Below are 22,224 nucleotides of genomic sequence, written 5' to 3'. Positions count from 1 at the left end.
GTCTATGAGGAATTGCCACGCAGGCACGAAATAAAGGCCACACCCATGTCTTCCTTTTGCCCCATGATCCACTCTCTGCTCTGACACTGTGCCCTAGGACTGTGTTAATAATTAATGGCTCCTTTGTTGCTGTCTCTAGTTAAGTTCAGCCAATGGGCGGTGGCAGCAGGCTATTGAAGTATTGGAAAAGGGTGAATGGAGTGTTTATTCTACCAGCCATGTCCTTGACAGGCCACACCAGAGTGTGTGCATTTCTCTACTGAAGAGGTCAGTTCCTATCATGTAGCCCTCTCCACAGAGCTGCCTCATCCAGATTCTGTTAACCATACCCCCTCCTGCCTCTTTGAGCCCAGAGGTGATATAGCTCTCCACGCCCACATGCACTTACCAGACTCTGAGTCTTGCTCTCTTCACCTTGGTTTCTTTAATCTCTGCCCACGTCTTTGTAAAATGTCCCTTTACTTAACTGTCCTCAAATGATTCAGTTTGAGTGCCTGTGTTTCATCCTGGGAACCTGATGAATATAGAGAAAAATAAATAAATTGTTCATTCCGTCCCACTATAACCTGAATATGGAAATGGATGAGCTATTTATTTATTTATTTTTTACAGTTCTAATTTTTTAATGTCCCTCTATTTTCACAGTTTTCAGACAATGAAAGCATTTTAGGAAATTTAAAATACTGGCAAACCGCCTGAGTGGAAATGGATGAGTTTGGTTGGTTGTTTGTTTTTAACATCTTTATTGGAGTACAATTGCTCCACAATGGTGTGTTAGTTGCTGCTTTATAACAAAGTGAATCAGTTATACATATACATATGTCCCCATCTCTCTTCCCTCTTTCATCTCCCTCCCTCCCACCCTCTGTATCCCACCCCTCTATGTGGCCACAAAGCACCGAGCTGATCTTCCTGTGCTATGCGGCTGTTTCCCACTAGCTATCTATTTTACGTTTGGTAGTGTATATATGTCCATACCACTCTCTCACTTTGTCCCCACTTACCCTTCCCCCTCCCCGTATCCTCAAGTCCATTCTCTAGTAGGTCTGCATCTTTATTCCTGTCTTGCCCCTAGGTTCTTCATGACCTTTTTTTTTTTTTTGACATTCCATATATATGTGTTAGCATACTGTATTTGTTTTTCTCTTTCTGACTTACTTCACTCTGTATGACAGACTCTAGGTCCATCCACCTCACTACAAATAACTCAGTTTCGTTCCTTTTTATGGCTGAGTAATATTCCATTGTATATATGTGCCACATCTTCTTTATCCATTCATCTGTTGATGGACACTTAGGCTGCTTCCATGTCCTGGCTATTGTAAATAGAGCTGCAATGAACATTGGAATACATGTCTCTTTTTGAATTATGGTTTTCTCAGGGTATATGCCCAGTAGTGGGATTGCTGGGTCGTGTGGTAGTTCTATTTTTAGTTTTTTAAGGAACCTCCATACTGTTCTCCATAGTGGCTGTATCAATTTACATTCCCACCAACAGTGCAAGAGGGTTCCCTTTTCTCCACACCCTCTCCAGCATTTATTGTTTGTAAAGTTTTTGATGATGGCCATTCTGACTGGTGTGAGGTGATACCTCACTGTAATTTTGATTCACATTTCTCTAATGATTAGTGATGTTGAGCATCCTTTCATGTGTTTGTTGGCAATCTGTATATCTTCTTTGGAGAAATGTCTATTTAGGTCTTCTGTCCACTTTTGGATTGGGTTATTTGTTTTTTTGATATTGAGCTGCATGGGCTGCTTGTAAATTTTGGAGATTAATCCTTTGTCAGTTGCTTCATTTGCAAATATTTTCTCCCATTCTGTGGGTTGTCTTTTCGTCAATTTTATGGTTTCCTTTGCTGTGCAAAAGCTTTTAAGTTTCATTAGGTCCCATTTGTTTATTTGTGTTTTTATTTCCATTTCTCTAGGAGGTGGGTCAAAAAGGATTTTGCTGTGATTTATGTCATAGAGTGCTCTGGCTATGTTTTCCTCTAAGAGTATGATAGTGTCTGGCCTTACATTTAGGTCTTTAATCCATTTTGAGTTTATTTTTGTGTATGCTGTTGAGAGTGTTCTAATTTCATTCTTTTACATGTAGTTGTCCAGATGGATGCGTTTTAAATCAAGTATTTCTTCTGTTCAGTGAAACAACTATTCATTGTCCTGATTTAAATGATTGAATTAATAATTATTATCTCTGATTTTGTCAAAACTGTTTTCTCTGTTGTCATTGTTTGGAACTACTTGCAGCTTTCAAATCAGAGTTGAATAAGCAATGTATATAAAGAGTCTAGCACTATGCTTTGAGGCATTTTAAAGGCACTCTAGCATTTGTTTTGTTTAAAAGGAAAAAGGAAAGAGTATTGTGAAGTGTTTCAGGAGTAGAAATTTGAGCCATTTTGACAACTTTCAAGCTCACTGTGCTCTGTAAACCTAATATTACTTCCATTTTGTGATATTATCATGGAAATTATAGAGCACAGGTCAGATCTGGAAGGCAAAGATATGGAAATTATTTAACATATCAAAAGGAACCCACATTTACTCTAATTTTCTTCTTGGTTATGCTGACAATCTTTCTCGTTTTGGAATGTCTTCCATAGCTTGTAAAAGGCCATAGACGGACATAATGGGCTCAGTAGAGGTTAAGTTGAAACTGGAAAATTGTTCAATAATCACCCCAGAGAGAAAAATGTAGCAATCCCTCATTTGATGATATTCTTGCTTATAGTATATTTTGAATTATTCTAAGATAAAAAGAAATTTTGGGTGAATTTAAAAATCCAAGGTATTAGAGACTACAGCTTTCCAGATTTTTCAGGGGTTAAACAAATACCTCTGGAAAAAAGTATTATTGAAAACAATAATCCACTGACCAGTCTCTTCTGTGGTGTTTAAAATTCGGTATTTAATCTGTATAGGTATGATATAGAGTCTTGTTTAGAAAAATAGATAATATGATATTACTGAGTTTGGTTACTTTCAAAAATATTCTAGATACATAGTTTTAAAATAGGCAGTCCTAAAAATAGTGTCACATTACTGAATCTCTGCATTTGCCATCTTCCTCACCAGTCACATTAGAAGAACATGTACTTGTGTTTAATAAAGTATTTATTTGCTTATTTTTAATGGTTGTTTCAATTCTGTCTCCAATTACTTTTTTTTTTTATTGAAGTATAATTGTTTTACAATGTTGTGTTAGTTTCTGCCATACAACAAAGTGAATCAGCTATATGTATACATATATCCCATCACTCTTGAGCTTCCCTCCCACCACCCGCCCCCATCCCACCCCTCTAGGTCATCATGCTACACAGCAGGTTCCCACTAACTATCTATTTTACACATGGTAGTGTATATATGTCAATGCTACTCTCACAACTTGTCCCACCCTCCCCTTCCCCCTGTGTCCACAAGTCCATTCTCTACATCTGCGTCTCTTTTCCTGCCCTGCAAATAGGTTCATCAGTACCATTTTTCTAGATTCCATATATATGTGTTAATATATGATATTTGTTTTTCTCTTTCTGACTTACTTCACTCTGTATGACAAACTCTAGGTCCATCCACCTCACTAAATAACTCAGTTTTGTTTCTTTTTATGGCTGAGCATTATTCCATTGTATATATGTGCCACATCTTCTTTATCCATTCATCTGTTGATGGACACTTAGGTTGCTTCCATGTCCTGGCTATTGTAAATAGTGATGCAATGAACACTGTGGTGCATGCTTCCTTTTGAATTATGGTTTTCTCAGGGTATATGCCCAGTAGTGGGATTGCTGGGTCGTATGGTAGTTCTATTTTTAGTTTTTTAAGGAACCTCCATACGGTTCTCCATAGTGGCTGTATCTATTTACATTCCCACCAACAGTGCAAGAGAGATCCTTTTCTCCACACCCTCACCAGCATTTATTGTTTGTAAATTTTTTGATGAAGGCCATTCTGACTGGTGTGAGGTGATACCTCATTGTAATTTTGATTTGCATTTCTCTAATAATTAGTGATGTTGATCATCTTTTCATGTGTTTCTTGGTCATCTGTATGTCTTCTTTGAAGAAATGTCTATTTAGGTCTTCTGCCTATTTTTTGATTGGGTTGTTTGTTCTTTTGATATTGAGCTGCATGAGCTGCTTGTATATTTTGGAGATTAATCCTTTGTCAATTGCTTTGTTTGCAAATGTTTTCTCCCATTTGGAGGGTTGTCTCTTCTTCTTTTGTTTAATGGTTTCCTTTGCTGTGCAAAAGCTTTTAAGTTCCATTAGCTCCCATTTATTAATTTTTGTTTTTATTTTCATTACTCTAGGAGGTGGGTCAAAAAGGATCTTGCTGCAATTTATATCAAAGACTGTTCTGCCTATGCTTTCTTCTAAGAGTTTTATAGTATCCAGTCTTACATTTAGGTCTTTAATCCATTTTTAGTTTATTTTTGTGTATGGTGTTAGGAAGTGTTCTAATTTCATTCTTTTATATGTAGCTGTCCAGTTTTCCCAGCACCACTTGTTGAAGAGGCTGTCTTTTCTCCATCGTATATTCTTGCCTCCTTTGTCAAAGATAAGGTGACCATAGGTGTGTGGGTTTAGCTCTGGGCTTTCTATCCTGATCCATTGATCTATATTTCTATTTTTGTGCCAGTACTATACTCGATTACTGTAGCTTTGTAGTTTCGTCTGAAGTCCAGGAGCCTGATTCCTCCAGCTCCGTTTTTCTTTCTCCAGATTGCTTTGAACCAGTGGGAGGTAACTGTGAAGGAGGAAAGGTTTCCACACACTAGGAAGGCCCTTCACGGGAAGAGACTGTGGGGGGCAGAGGGGGGAAGCTTTGGAGCCATGGAGGAGAGCGCAGCAACAGGGGTGCGGAGGGCAAAGGGGAGAGATTCCCGCACAGAGGATCAGAGCCGACCAGCACTCACCAGCCCGACAGGCTTGTCTGCTCACCCGCCAGGATGGATGGGGGCTGGGAGCTGGGAGCTGGGGCTCGGGCTTTGGAGGTCATACCCCAGGGAGAGGACTGGGGTTGGCTGCGGGAACACAGCCTGAAGGGGGCCAGTGCGCCACAGCTAGCCGGGAGGGAGTCTGGGAAAAAGTCTGGAGCTGCGAAGAGGAAAGAGACTTTTTCTTGCCTCTTTGTTTCCAGGTGTGTGAGGAGAAGGGATTAACAGTGCCGCTTAAAGGTGCTCCAGAGATGGGCACGAGCCACGGCTAACAGCGCGGACCCCAGAGACGGGCATGAGACACTAAGGCTGCTGCTGCCGCCACCAAGAAGCCTGTGTGCAAGCACAGGTCACTATCCACACCTCCTCTCCCGGGAGCCTGTGCAGCCCACAACTGCCAGGCTCCTGTGATCCAGGGACAACTTCCCCGGGAGAACGCACAGCGCGCCTCAGGCTGTTGCAATGTCACGCTGGGCTCTGGAGCCGCAGGCTCGCCCTGCACTTCGTACCCCTCCCTCCCCTCAGCGTGGGAGCCCCCAAATCAGCTGCTCCTTTAACCCTCTCCTGTCTGAGGCAAGAACAGATGCCCTCAGGTGACCTACACGCAGAGGCGGGGCCAAATCCAAAGCTGAACCCCAGGAGCTGTGCGAACAAAGAAGAGAAAGGAAAATCTCTCCCAGCAGTTTCAGGAGCAGCGGATTAAATCTCCACAATCAACTTGATGTACCTGCATCTCTGGAATACCTGAATAGACAACGAATCATCCCAACTTGAGGAGGTGGACTTTGGGAGCAATGATATATATATATTTTTTCCCTTTTCCTCTTTTTGTGAGTGTGTATGTGTATGCTTCTGTGTGTGATTTTGTCTGTATAGCTTTGCTTTTACCATTTGTCCTAGGGTTCTGTCTGTCTGGGGTTTTTTTTTTTTTGTTTTTGTTTTTGTATAGTTTTTAGTGCTTGTTATCAGTGGTGGATTTGTTTTTTGGTTTGGTGGCTCTCTTCTTTCTTTCTTTCCTTTTTTATTATTACTTAAAATTTTTTTTTAATAATTATTTTTTATTTTAATAACTTTATTTATTTTGTTTATTTTACCTTCTTCTTTCTTTCTTTCTTTCTTTTTTTCCCTCCCTTTTATTCTGAGCCGTGTGGATGACAGGCTATTCATGCTCCAGCCAGGTGTCAGGGCTGTGCCTCTGAGGGGGGAGAGCCAAGCTCAGGACATTGGTCCACAAGAGACCTCCCAGCTCCATGTAATATCAAACGGTGAAAATCTCCCAGAGATCTCCATCTCAACACCAAGACCCAGCTCCACTCAACAACCAGCAAGGTACAGTGCTGGACACCCTATGGCAAACAGCTAGCAAGAGAGGAATACAACCCTAACCATTAGCAGAGAGGCTGCCTAAAATCATAATAAGGCCACAGACACGCAAAACACACCACCAGACGTGGACCTGCCCACCAGAAAGCCAAGATCCAGCTTCATCTACCAGAACACAGGCACTAGTCCCCACCACCAGGAAGCCTACACAACCCACTGAACCAACCTTAGCCACTCGGGGCAGACACCAAAAACAATAGGAACTACGAACCTGCAGCCTGCGAAAGGGAGACAACAAACACAGTAAGTTAAGCAAAATGAGAAGGCAGAGAAACACACAGCAGATGAAGGAGCAAGGTAAAAACCCACCAGACTTAACAAATGAAGAGGAAATAGGCAGCCTACCTGAAAAAGAATTCAGAAAAATGATAGTAAAGATGATCCAAAATCTTGGAAATAGAATGGAGAAAATACAAGAAACTTTTAACAAGGACTTAAAAGAACTAAAGAGCAAACAAACAGTGATGAACAACACAATAAATGAAATGAAAAATTCTCTAGAAGGAAACAATAGCAGAATAACTGAGGCAGAAGAACGGGTATGTGACCTGGAAGATAAAATAGTGGCAATAACTACCACAGAGCAGAATAAAGAAAAAAGAATGAAAATAATTGAGGACAGTCTCAGAGACCTCTGGTACAACATTAAACGCACCAACATTCAAATTATAGGTGTCCCAGAAGAAGAAGAGAAAAAGAAAGGGACTGAGAAAATATTTGAAGAGTTTATAGTTGAAAACTTCCCTAATACGGGAAAGGAAATAGTGAATCAAGTCCAGGGAGCACAGAGAGTCCAATACTGGATAAAACCAAGGAGAAACATGCCAAGACACATATTAATCAAACTATCAAAAATTAAATACAAAGAAAACATTAAAAGCAGCAAGGAAAAAACAACAAATAACACACAAGGGAATCCCCATAAGGTTAACAGCTGATCTTTCAGCAGAAACTCCGCAAGCCAGAAGGGAGTTGCAGGACATATTTAAAGTGATGAAGGGGAAAAACCTACAACCAAGATTACTCTGCCCAGCAAGTACCTCATTCAGTTTTGACGGAGAAATTAAAACCTTTACAGACAAGCAAAAGCTAAGAGAATTCGGCACTACCAAACCAGCTTTACAACAAATGCTAAAGGAACTTCTCTAGGCAGAAAATACAAGAGAAAGAAAAGACCTACAATAACAAACCCAAAACAATTAAGAAAATGGTAATAGGAATATACATATCGATAATTACCTTAAATGTAAATGGATTAAATGCTCCAACCAAAAGACATAGACTGGCTGAATGGATACAAAAACAAGACCTGTATATATGCTGTCTACATGAGACCCACTTCAGACCTAGAGACACATACAGACTGAAAGTGAGGGGATGGAAAAAGATATTCCAAACAAATGGAAATCAAAAGAAAGCTGGAGTAGCAATTCTCATATCAGACAAAATAGACTTTAAAACAAAGACTACTACAAGAGACAAAGAAGGGCACTACATAAAGATGAAGGGATCAATCCAAGAAGAAGATATAACAATTGTAAATATTTATGCACCCAACATAGGAGCACCTCAATACATAAGGCAAATACTAACAGCCATAAAAGGGGAAATCGACAGTAACACAATCATAGTAGGGGACTTTAACACCCCACTTTCACCAGTGGACAAATCACCCAAAATGAAAATAAATAAGGAAACACAAGCTTTAAATGATACATTAAACATGATGGACTTAATTGATATTTGTAGGACATTCCATCCAAAAACAACAGAATACACTTTCTTCTCAAATGCTCATGGAACATTCTCCAGGATAGATCATATCCTGGGTCACAAATCAAGCCTTGGTAAATTTAAGAAAGTTGAAATCATATCAAGTATCTTTTCTGAGCACAACGCTATAAGACTAGATATCAATTACAGGAAAAAATCTGTAAAAAATACAAACACATGGAGGCTAAACAATACACTACTTAATAACCAAGGGATCACTGAAGAAATCAAAGAGGAAATCAAAAATACCTGGAAACAAATGACAATGGAGACACGACGACCCCAAACCTATGGGATGCAGCAAAAGCAGTTCTAAGAGAGAAGTTTACAGCAATACAATCCTTAAGAAACAAGAAACATCTCAAATAAACAACCTAACTTTACACCTAAAGCAATTACAGAAAGAAGAACCAAGAAACCCCAAAGTTAGCAGAAGGAAAGAAATCGTAAAGATCAGATCAGAAATAAGTGAAAAAGAAATGAAGGAAACGATAGCAAAGATCAATAAAACTAAAAGCTGGTTCTTTAAGAAGGTAAACAAAATTGATAAACCATTAGCCAGACTCATCAAGAAAAAAAGGGAGAAGACAAATCAATAGAATTAGAAATGAAAAAGGAGAAGTAACAACTGACACTGCAGAAATACAAAGGATCATGACAGATTACTACAAGCAACTATGTGCCAATAAAATGGACAACCTGGAAGAAATGGAAAAATTCTCAGAAATGCACAACCTTCCGAGACTGAACCAGGAAGAAATAGAAAATACGACAGACCAATCACAAGCACTGAAATTGAAACTGTGATTAAAAATCTTCCAACAAACAAAACCCCAGGACCAGATGCCTTCACAGGCGACTTCTTTCAAACATTTAGAGAAGAGCTAACACCTATCCTTCTTAAACTCTGCCAAAATATAGCAGAGGGAGGAACACTCCCAAACTCATTCTACGAGTCCACCGTCACCCTGACACCAAAACCAGACAAAGATGTCACAAAGAAAGAAAACTACAGGCCAATATCACTGATGAACATAGAGGAAAAATCCTCAACAAAATACTAGCAGACAGAATCCAACAGCACATTAAAAGGATCATACACCATGAGCAACTGGGGTTTATCCCGGAAATGCAAGGATTCTTCAATATTCGCAAATCAATCAATGTGATACACCATATTAACAAATTGAAGCATAAAAACCATATGATCATCTCAATAGATGCAGAGAAAGCTTTCGACAAAATTCAACACCCATTTATGATAAAACCCCCCAGAAAGTAGGCATAGAGGGAACTTACCTCAACATAATAAAGGTCATATATGACAAACCAACAGCCAACATCGTCCTCAATGGTGAAAAACTGAAACCATTTCCACTAAGATCAGGAACAAGACAAGGTTGCCCACTCTCACCACTATTATTCAACATAGTTTTGGAAGTTTTAGCCACAGCAATCAGAGAAGAAAAAGAAATAAAAGGAATACAAATTGGAAAAGAAGAAGTAAAGCTGTCACTGTTTGCAGATGACATGATACTATACATAGAGAATCCTAAAGATGCCACCAGAAAACTACTAGAGCTAATCAATGAATTTGGTAAAGTAGCAGGATATAAAATTAATGCACAGAAATCTCTTGCATTCTTATACACTAATGATGAAAAATCTGAAAGTGAAATTAAGAAAACACTCCCATTTACCACTGCAACAAAAAGAATAAAATATCTAGGAATAAACCTACCTAGGGAGACAAAAAAACCTGTATGCAGAAAACTATAAGACACTGATGAAAGAAATTAAAGATGATACAAACAGATGGAGAGATATACCATGTTCTTGGATTGGAAGGATCAACACTGTGAAAATGACTCTACTACCCAAAGCAACCTACAGATTCAATGCAATCCCTATCAAACTACCAATGGCATTTTTCACAGAACTAGAACAAAACTTTTCACAATTTGTATGGAAACACAAAAGACTCTGAATAGCCAAAGCAATCTTGCGAAAGAAAAACGGAGCTGGAGGAATCAGGCTCCCTGCCTTCAGACTATAATACAAAGCTACAGTAATCAAGACAGTATGGTACTGGCACAAAAACAGGAATATAGATCAATGGATCAGGATAGAAAGCCTAGAGATAAAACCATGCACATATGGTCACCTTATCTTTGATAAAGGAGGCAAGAATATACAGTGGAGAAAAGGCAGCCTCTTCAGTAAGTGGTGCTGGGAAAACTGGACAACTACATGTAAAACAATGAAATTAGAACACTCCCTAACAGCATACACAAAAATAAACTCAAAATGGATTAAAGACCTAAATGTAAGGCCAGACACTATCATACTCTTAGAGGAAAACATAGCCAGAGCACTCTATGACATAAATCACAGCAAGATCCTTTTTGACCCACCTCCTAGAGAAATGGAAATAAAAACAAAAATAAACAAATGGGACCTAATGAAACTTAAAAGCTTTTGCACAGCAAAGGAAACCATAAACAAAATGAAAAGACAGCCCTCAAAATGGGAGAAAACATTTGCAAATGAAGCAACTGACAAAGGATTAATCTCCAAAATATACAAGCAGCTCATGCAGTTCAATATCAAAAAAACAAACAACCCAATCCAAAAATTGGCAGAAGACCTAAATAGACATTTCTCCAAAGAAGATATACCAACACATTCTTTCATGTGTTTGATTGCCAACAAACACATGAAAGAATGCTCAACATCATTAATCATTAGAGAAATGCAAATCAAAACTACAATGAGATATCATCTCACACCATTCAGAATGGCCATCATCAAAAAATCTACAAACAATAAATGCTGGAGAGGGTGTGGAGAAAAGGAAACCCTCTTGCACTGTTGGTGGGAATGTAAATTGATACAGCCACTATGGAGAACAGTATGGAGGTTCCTTAAAAACTGAAAATAGGGCTACCATATGACCCAGCAATCCCACTACTGGGCATATACCCTGAGAAAACCATAATTCAAAAAGAGTCATGTACCACAATGTTCATTGCAGCTCTATTTACAATAGCTGGACATGGAAGCAACCTAAGTGTCCAACAACAGATGAATGGATAAAGAAGATGTGGCACATATATACAATGGAATATTACTCAGCCATAAAAAGAAAAGAAATTGAGTTATTTGTAGTGAGGTGGACAGACCTAGAATCTGTCATACAGAGTGAAGTAAGTCAGAAAGAGAAAAACAAATACCGTATGCTAACACATATATATGGAATCTAAAAAAAATAAAATAAAATGGTCATGAAGAACCTAGGGGCAAGATGGGAATAAAGATGCAGACCTACTAGATAATGGACTTGAGGATACGGGGAGGGGGAAGGGTAAGCTGGCACAAAGTGAAAGAGTGGCATGGACATATATACACTACCAAATGTAAAATAGATAGCTAGTGGGAAGCAGCCGCATAGCACAGGGAGATCAGCTTGGTGCTTTGTGACCATATAGAGGGGTGGGATAAGGAGTGTGGGAGGGAGGGAGACCCAAGAGCGAAGAGATGTGGGGATATATGTATATGTATAACTGATTCACTTTGTTATAAATCAGAAACTAACACACCATTGTAAAGCAATTATACTCCAATAAAGATGTTAAAAAAAAAAAAAGAAAAGAAAGCCATAAAAAAAAAAAAAAGATTGCTTTGGCTACTCGGGGTCTTTTGTGTTTCCATACAAATTGTGCAATTTTTTGTTCTAATTCTGTGAAAAATGCCATTGGTAATTTGATAGGGCTTGCATTGAACCTGTAGATTGCTTTGGATAGTATAGTCATTTTCACAATATTGATTCTTCCAATCCAAGAACATGGTATATCTCTCCACCTGTTTGTGTTGTCTTTGATTTCTTTCATCAGTGTCTTATAGTTTTCTGCATACAGGTCTTTTAACTCCATAGGTAGGTTTATTCTTAGGTATTTTATTCTTTTTGTTGCAATGGTAAATGAGATGGTTTCCTTAATTTCTCTTTCTGATTTTTCATTGTTAGCGTATAGGAATGCAAGAGATTTCTGTGTATCAATTTGGTATCCTGTGACTTTACTAAATTCATTGATTAGCACTAGTAGTTTTCTGGTGGCATCTTTAGGATTTTCTATGTATAGTATAATGTCATCTGCAAACAGTGACAGTTTTACTTCTTTTCCAATTTGTATTCCTTTTATTTCTGTTTCTTCTCTGATTGCCATGGCTAGGACTTCCAAAAATATGTTGAAAAATAGTGGTGAGAGTGGACACCCTTGTCTTGTTCCTGATCTTAGAGGAAATGCTTCCAGTTTTTCACCATTGAGAATAATATTTGCTGTGGTTTTGTCATATATGGCCTTTATTATGTTGAGGTAGGTTCCCTCTATGCCCACTTTCTGGAGGGTTTGTATCATAAATGGATGTTGAATTTTGTCAAAAGCTTTTCTGCAACTATTGAGATGATCATATGTTTTTTATCATTCAGTTTGTTAATATGGTTTATCACATTGATTGATTTGCATATATTGAAGAATCCTCGCGTACATTGAAGAATCCTTGCAAGTGATAAATGCCACTTGACCATGGTTTATGATCCTTTTAATGTGTTGTTGGATTCTGTTTGCTAGTATTTTGGTGAGGATTTTTGCCTCTATGTTCATCAGTGATATTGGTCTATAATTTTCTTTTTTGGGGATATCTTTGTCTGGTTTTGGTATCAGGGTGATGTTGGCTTTATAGAATGAGTTTGGGAGTGTTCTTCCCTCTGCAATTTTTCAGAAGAGTTTGAGAAGGATAGGTGTTAACTCTTCTCTAAATGTTTGATAGAATTTGCCTGTGAAGACATCTGGCCCTGGGCTTTTGTTTGTTGGAAGATTTTAAATCACAGTTTCAATTTCAGTGCTTGTGATTGGTCTGTTCATATTTTCTATTTCTTTCCGAATCAGTCTTGGAAGGTTGTACTTTTCTAAGATTTTGTCCATTTCTTCCAGGTTGCCATTTTATTGGCATATAGTTGCTTGTAGTAGTCTCTTACGATTCTTTTTATTTCTACTGTGTCAGTTTTAACTTCTCTTTTTTCATTTCTAATCTATTGATTTGAGTCTTCTCCCTTTTTTTCTTGATGAGTCTGGCTAAAGGTTTATCAATTTTGTTTATCTTCTCAAAGAATCAGCTTTTAGTTTTATTGATCTTTACTATTGTTTTCTTCATTTCTTTTTCTAATAATGTATTTAAAAGCTCTAATAATTATATGAAAATACACCAAATAGAAAACAAAGAATGTAGAGATTCTCTTGACTCATTTAAAATCCTCCCCAACATGAATTCTATTGTGCCCTCCTGTGTGTAAAACTAGCAGTTACATTCCGCCGTCTCTCTTAAAGGTAGAGCTCCAGGTGTAACTCAGGTTGCAACGTTCAAAGAGGCTCTCCCTCCGAGTTATGTGGAGGGAAAAGAAGAGTTTGGGGCATTCATTTTGCCAATAGAGATCATTGCACCAGCGGCATATTGCTGTCAGCAGCAGTGGCTTTCAGATTTAACAGCTTCCTATGGTGGAAGAGCCAGCAGCTTCTGAAGTTCAGCCCATTTCTGCAGTCATCCCAGCAATTCTGGGAGCTGTCTCCCAGAGACATCCCTGAAAAAAAAAAAATCTTTCACTAGTGGAGTGGATTCTGTTGCCTACCACGAAAAACTCTGCCTAAGACAATTGGTATAATGTATCACTGAATCCTCAGTATAGCTGAAATGAACAATAATAGGAAAAGAAGAAAACCTTTGAAACTGTAGAGTCGATTCACTTAGTCTGCACCAGGTGTTGTACTCTGCAAAGTGCTTGGAGTACAGCCCCTAAGGAGCTCCCCATGAGAGTTTTTGGAAGGCAGCTATGCTCACCACTATACCACCAACGCCACCGAGAGTTTTTGTACATGGGTGTGGGGAATGGGGTGGTTTGGGAGGGGGGCAAGGAGAAGCTGACAGATAAAGACAACTAAATATTAAACACGGCAGTAAGAGCAGCATATTGTATAAACCTTGCCACTGTTTGAAGCCTGACACCTTTTAAAATCAGAGAATTTAGGAAGGGAGGAAGGAGAAGAGAGAAGAAGGAAGGAAGGAAAAGAAAGGAAAGAGGAAGACTATCTGATGCTTATAGATATTATTTGACCAGTATGATGTACAAACATTATCTTATTTAAAATGCCATCACGGTATACCAGATACGTTGAGAATATTGATCCTGTTTTAGAGATGAGAAAATTGAGGCTCAGAATCTGGGATTTAAATCCACATCCATCTATACCAAGAACTCACACTGTTTTTAACTTAGTGTAGTGTGATGGAGATAAATAAAATTTAGGGTTATCTTTACAAAGTTATTAATTGAATACCCAGTCCGTAGAATGAGATTTAGAATTGTGAGCATTTTTTCCCTTAAACTTTAATTAGAGCTTGCTGATTTTTCCTCTACATAAATTCAAATTTTTATACTATGGACACTTAGTGGGCAAATTTGAAATGAGGACATGAATGTTTCTGGATATTTCTTACCACTCCTGAAAATTTTGCTGATTTGGCCTGATAGTTCCTATAAATAACTTTGTGAGGTGGGGAAGTGTAAAGTTAGGAGGAACAAGTTGGCCAGAATGAACTATGATTAATGACAACACGTAATTCCCTTAAAGTTTTAAACTAAGAATGCATGTAAATGAATAACCTTTTTAAGGACAGACATGCTGCATCACCGGTAGAGTTTACTTAATTTATTTTGACAACTGCTTCTAATTACTTATATAACGCATTACATGGGTAATAAAAATGCTTAATAGGATGAGACCTCATCGCTATTTCAGATCAAGTGAGAGGTGTGCGTGTTGATTTCCCAGACATTTGTGTGTGTGTGTGCGTGTGTGTGTGTGTGTGTGTGCTGAGAGGATTCATTCAAAGAAACTTTTGAAATCTCAGGTGTAAAAAGAGATTAATTCCCACGTGGAATGTGAAAAAACTCTTCAATTGGTGAATACTGACAATTCTCAGCTGTGGAAAAACAATAGCTAAAATTTATTTTAGGTTAAATTATATTCTAAAGCTAATTTAAATGTTGGTTCTTGCGCGAGTCAACCTATTATATGTTAATCTAGCGCCCCCTTGTGTAATAGACTTTAATAAAGTTTGGGAGTCAGTATTTATATACTATGTTTTCTGATAAAGTTCTGGTATCTATAATATATAAACAATTCTTACAACTCAGCGACAAAACCCCCAACTATCCAATTAAAAAATGAACAATGAATTTGAAAGTACATTTCTCCGAGGAAGATATACAAAATGGCCAATAAGCACATGAAAATATGCTCACATTATTAGTCCTTAGGGAAACGCAAATCAAAACCACAATGAAATCGCACTTCACACCCATTAGGATGGCTTATATACTATATTTTGATTTCTAATTTCTAAAGGAATATTGGATCGTGATATTATTTTACCTTCTTTGGGGTTTTTTTGGTATTTTGAAAGGCATACATAATACAAAATATAGAAAGGAGTGAGACTGAAATTTTCAGGTTTCATACTATGCCTGTGACTGTCATTGAACAAAAACCACTTATGCATCAGGACATTTCTTAAGAAAATCAGATTCACTCTCAGGAATAAAGGAAAAATGACTTTGCAAAACAGGAGAATTTGTTCTGATTCTTGGAATTTCAGGGCAAGAAGAAAATGTGGAGACCTAGTGAGAGGCAGGAAGTGGTTGGCATTTGTGTTTCCTGTGCAAATACTGCTGTCACCGTGTGAGGGCAGCCCAGGCTAAACGGCATTATTAGTCCTTCATATGGAGCGTGGTTTTATGACAAATTTCTCTTTTTAAAGAAGATTGTGGTGCAGATACAGAGAACAAACTAGTGGTTATTGGTGGGGAAAGGGAACATACGGGTGAGGTTCAAACTATTGGGTGTAAGACAGGCTACAAGGATGTATTGTACAACATGGGGAATAGAGCCAGTATTGAACTCTGTAAATGGAGTGTAACCTTTAAGAATTGTCTATTTTAAAAAAAAGACTCGCTGTCTGTGTGTCACCTCTTCAGGGAATATTGCTGTAGAACAAAAGTCAGCTGAATAAATCTAATTTGGCGTACTCTGTTTTTAAAAAAAATTGTGGTAAAAATCACACATCATAAAATTTACCATTTTAACCATTTGTAAGTGCACAGTACAGTAGCTATATGCACATTGTTGTGCACCAGAACTCTAGAACTTTCTCATCTTATAAAACCAAAACCCTATATCCACTGAACAAGGACTCCCCTTTTCTTCTTCCTGACAATTTTTCTTTTTTTGGGAAATCTCATGTGGACACCAATATGTGAAGAGTTAGAAGCAGTGTTGTTTTAATCTAAGGCAGGGGAGGTGGTGCCCTGTCCCCTGGGCCCTCCTCTAGGTAGCTACTCAGGCTGGTGCAGTCTGTGAATCCTTAGATTTCTCAAGACCATGGTTTCACGTCACAATCACAGACTTTGCTCTTCTCCACTGTAAAGGGTTGAATGGTGCCCTCTCTCTCCAAATTCATATGTTGGAGTCCCAACCCCCAGTACCTCAGAATGTGACCTGAGTTGGTGATAGGGTCTTTACAGAGGTAATCAAGTTAATACGTGGTCATTAGGATGAGCTCTAATCCAGCATGACTGGTGTCCTTATAAAAAGGAGAAATTTGTGTAGATGAAGGCAAAGATCGGGGTGATGCTTCTAAAAGCCAAGGAACACCAAAAATTCCTCATAAATCACCAGAAGCTGGGGAGAGTCCTGGCACAGAGTATCTCTCACAGCCCTCAGAAAGAACCAACACTGCTGACACCTTCATCTCGGACTTCTAGCCTCTAGAACTCTGAAAGAATACATTTCTGTTATTGAAGCCCCCTAGTTTGTTATGGCAACCCTAGCAAGCCAGTACCCCCACATTTGCTGTCAGTGGAATTGTGGGTTGCTACCGCTGCCTGATGTAGTACAGCCAACGCAGACTTAAGTTTTAGGCTGAATAATTAAAAATCCTCAGAGATATGACCACTTTGTAATATAATGCAGTTAAATGTTCTACTATAGAAAGTAATTAACTCAGAGAAAGATGTGTTTTCTAATTGCCCATAAAGGGAGCAGAATATCCCACCCCAAAATATGCCTCTTTGGCATAAGGATTATCTTGAGCTGGTTATTTTTAAGAAATAGGAGACACAGGAGAAGCTCTAAAAACTAGGTAGAAGTTACCCTTTTGTAAGGGACATTTCCGTTTATAAGGGAAATCTCCATTTGTGAAGGTGTCTCCCTCTCCGTATCAGGAAGAGAAAGATGACTAAATCTCTAGAATCTCTTGTCAATGGAGAAGACAACAACTTAAGTTGACATAGTAATCAAACCCTTGCTTACTGTGCTTTGCCTGACAACCTCCCATTACTGGAAAATTATTTTTCCTCTCCTATATCTAGCAGCTTTCTGAACATTTATTTTTATGTAGAATTATTTTAAAGTAACTTCCCAGACACCAAGACATTCCACCGTAAGTATATCAGTTGAATCTTTAAAAAAATAAAAGCATTTTCCTACATAGCTAAAATAACATTTTCTCACTTAAAAACATTGTCCTGAAATCTTTAGTATCATCTAATAACCAGTCCACATTTAAATTTCCCTAAATGTTTCCCAAATCATATATAACTCCAAAACAGGATCCGATGTGAGACCACACGTCGCATCTGATTGCTGGTGCTTTAAGGTCCTTTTAATCTGGCCAGTAACATTTTTTTTTATCTCTTTATTTTATTTTATTTTATTTATTTATTTTTTTTTTAACTTTGGATTTATTTATTTATTTATTTATTTATGGCTGCGTTGGGTCTTCGTTTCTGTGCGAGGGCTTTCTCTAGTTGCGGCAAGTGGGGGCCACTCTTCATCGCGGTGCGCGGGCCTCTCGTTATCGCGGTCTCTCTTGTTGCGGAGCACAGGCTCCAGACGCGCAGGCTCAGTAATTGTGGCCCACGGGCCCTGTTGCTCCGCGGCATGTGGGATCTTCCCAGACCAGGGCTCGAACCCGTGTGCCCTGCATTGGCGGGCAGATTCTCAACCGCTGCGCCACCAGGGAAGCCCCATCTCTTTATTTTATATTGAAGTGTATCTGATTATCAATGTTGTGATAGTTTAAAGCGCACAGCAAAGCGACTCAGCTATACATATACATGTATCCTTTCTCCCCCAAACTCCCCTCCCATCCAGGCTGCCATGTAACATTGAGCAGAGTTCCCTGTGCTGTACAGTAGGTCTCTGTTGGTTATCCTTTTTAAATATAGCAGTGTGTATATGTCAATCCCAAACTCCCTAACTATCCCTTCCTTCCACCCTCCCCCTCCCTGTAACCATAAATTTGTTCTCTGAGTCTCTGAGTCTGTTTCTGTTTTGTAAATACGTTCATTTGTATCATTTCTTTTTAGATTCCACATATAAGAAATATCATACGATATTTCTCTTTCTCTGTCTGACTTACTTCACTCAGTATGACAATCTCTAGGTCCATCCATGTTGCTGCAAATTGGCCAGTAACATTTTAATGGCACTGTCTTGCTGAAGGGAATGGCTCACAGTGAAGAAAATATCCCCAATTCTGGATTTATCTGATTGTTTGCTTGGGGCATCATTTACCTTTTGCCTGTTAATTGGAAATTAGATATAAAGGTTTGATTCAATTTAAACATTTTTGGCTACAAAACACCCTAGATGATGTGCTTCATTTCATATTGCATCTCACCAGGGGACCCTTGATATCTGGTTGTCCACCAGTGCGATGCTCAGAGAAACCACTGGGGGCGGGGTTAACATCTTGATCCCTCCATGGCAACCAGAAACCAATATCTGTGGTGCTACTGTGGCCTCATTCAGCTTTCCAGTTCTCCATCAATCATTCTTCTAAGGGGGTCAACACCAGTTCTTTGCCTGAGTCAATGATTGGACTAATTGTTGCCAAGTGAGTATTTCTTAATTTTTATTATTTCCTATATATTGATTGGGGCTATCTGGTTACCCTTGTAGGGGAGGAAAAATTACTTTCCCTCTATCCTTTTAGGTTCTCGGCTGCAAACCCCTGTAATGAAAAGAAGGATTAATGAGAGAAAAACAAACAGAAGTTTAATAACATGTGTACCTCCTATAAAACTCCTTGAAATGGCCCAGCCACCACTTTAAATACCATCTCCAGCTAAAGACAAAAGAAGAGGTTGGGGTGTGGGTGATGAGGACAGAGTTATGAGAGTTTACCAGGCAAAGCACAGTTGTTCTGTAGATTTAAGTCCTTGCCTTCTCCATTGATAAGAGTTTCTAGAGAATTTGTCATCCTGCTCTTTCTGGTACAGGAATTGATCTTCCTTCTTTCCTTCCCTCCCTCCCCACGGTTCCCAAGACCCTAATCAATCAGAATAAAAAAAGTTAAAGACCAGCCCCACTTAGGAATCACTTTCTTAAACAAACTGGTTTATTCAGGGATCTTATGTAGCTGAGTCTCAACATCCCCAGAAGTTTCAATCCAAGAGCAGCAGGTGGTGTTGGCCATAGCACAAACACCTCCTTGTTCTGCTATTCTGGTATCAAAGCCAATTTTGGCCAGACAGTCTAGGGATATTTGCTGGGCAGCTATTGCTTTAGCAGCAGATTGTACAATATCTTCAAGAGCTAAGGAGAGATTCTTGATTGTAGCCTCATTTGCACTTACTCCTAGCCAGGGAAGTAGAGATCTGCCAAAGGAAACGAATTTGAATCATGAATGCCTCCTGGTAATCCCCATTTGAGTCTGTGGCTCAAGACTGGAAGGAAAGTTGACCTCCATGGAGGCCAGTAAAATTTAAGGGTCTGTAGATAACACAGGTGTTTTAATTTTGGTTGCTCTTGCCTTGTGTCCTTTTTTTTTGTTCAGTGCCTGGATGCAGAGTTCCCAGGTTTGGGGTTGGTGACCAGAAACAGAGAAATGGACCCCTGGGGTTAGGGAGTCTGACATGATAGAGAGGAGGCTGAGTTTGTTCCACAGAAACTGAAGCCATAGGATCAGCAGCATTGTGGCAAATCCAACAGTCATTTGGATGTTGGATTATCCTCTTTGCAGTGGCCTGAGATACTAGAACAATGGAAACATCTTTCCAGGTCAGAGCATATTCCATAACTTCTAGAATTGTTACCCAAAAACTGGGTTCACCTCTTGGTGGACTTTGAGCCGAAAGACACAGCCAAGCCAAAGACTGGGGGAAGGAAGGATTTATTACTTGCAGCAAGTAAGGAGAATGCTGGGATATTTCCCGAAGCAGTGTCTCTCTGAACAGCAAAAATGGGGAAGTTTTAAGCTAAGGGTACACACATATTCATGAAGGGGCTTGAGCAGAGGAGAATTCAGCATAGAATTGGGGCAAAGGTTGACAGAGTCCAAGCTTTAGTTGATTGATGTCACTGAGGGTCAGAAAAGGTCAACATCATCATCCCTTAGGTTTCAGTTGATCTGGTGTTTAAGTGTTCAAGGTGGGGTTTAAATTCTGCAAAACAGCTCAAGAAAGTGCTTCTAGCTGATCTTTACCATTGAAACAGAATCTTTACAACTAATTTATTATCTTTGTTATTGTTACTTCTCTTGCCTGATAACAGTCATTTGTTCTTCTGTTCCCTTAATATCGTTATTACTGAGATCTGTTCAAGGGCAAGCATTGCCGCCAGGCTTAAATCACAAAATGACTTAGGCCAAAAGTGGCTTCTCTTATGTCAAAAACTATAACTGGTTCTTTTCCTTGGGGCACTTCTTGCCCTATCTACTTACAGAAGTATATTCTTCCTCATAGTAAGATTTTCAATGTGGCACAAATACTTGTTTACTAATAGAATGAAATAGCTTTAGTTTCTCTGTAAAAGGAAGTCGAAAGTATACAAACCTATGCACAGTAATTAATGTGTTTTTTTTTATATTATTTGGAAGTGATCTAGATATTCAATGAATACCCATCCATCAAGTTATCTCAGTATGACTATAAGGTTTCAAGTAACCAAAAAGATTCTGGAAATTATTTTTAAGTACACATATCATAAAGCACAATTATTGTTGAAAAGTTTATTTATAAACTTATATCTCCCTTACATCTATTTAATTACTTGTTAATAACCATTGTGTTTAGATTACTCATGAAAATTTCATTAGACTTTGAACAGGTAACCATGTTCTTAAGTTATCTTTCTTGCTGACAAATTCTGTGACAGAGGTAACACGAGCTTATTTTAGTAAACCTAGGTAGAATAAAAGTTTTATATTTAATGCTGATGACTCTAAAGACATGACTTCTAAAATTAAATCAACAAACTAGATTTTATTTATTAATGTGGACAGAGAAAGTCATCCCACCTTACCAGTAAACAAAGGATGCTGTGGCCATGAAGCCATCAGTCACTGCAGCCACCCCTGATGGTGCTCCCTGAAGGTCTTCAGGATGGAGAAAAACAGGACACTGGCACTAGATAGTTTAGGTGCATATCAAAGGAACAATTTCATTGACCCTAGACTCTTGCATCTTCTAATACATAGAAAAGCGCTAAATTCTTTAACTTGAGAAGTCTGCTTTTGTTTAATTAGCGGTAATCTTTTGATGTTCTACTACCTGGTTTTTGTTTGTTTGTTTGTTTGAACTCCTATATATCCTGACTTCTCCCTTACCTCTTTGGAACAGTCCCTCAGAGCTATCTGAGAAGCTGTCTCCCAGGCTTAAGTCCTCAGTATGTCCACTAAACAAAACATAATTATCAACTTCTAGATTGTGCATTTTTTTCAGGAGACACTAGAGACTTACCAGAGATCATGTGAACTTGAAAAAACATTTGTGTTACTTTCAATATTTCTGAGAGTCTAGAAATACTTAATTCATATAGGCACTTATTTTTCTTTAAGCCAATTACATAGAGTTCTTTTACAAATTAATGTTGGCAATACCATCTGCAGGTAGAAAAATATCACACATCTATAACGTACATACATAGACATACATAAACATATAGACAGATGAAAACAGAAATCTTATAATTTTTGTTTTAAAATTTTAGCTGTGAGATAGGTAAGATAATGCAAAA

The sequence above is a fragment of the Eschrichtius robustus genome, chromosome 9 (assembly GCF_028021215.1).
Source record: "Eschrichtius robustus isolate mEscRob2 chromosome 9, mEscRob2.pri, whole genome shotgun sequence".
NCBI lineage: Eukaryota > Metazoa > Chordata > Mammalia > Artiodactyla > Eschrichtiidae > Eschrichtius > Eschrichtius robustus.
Note: the sequence above shows the minus strand (reverse complement) of the source record.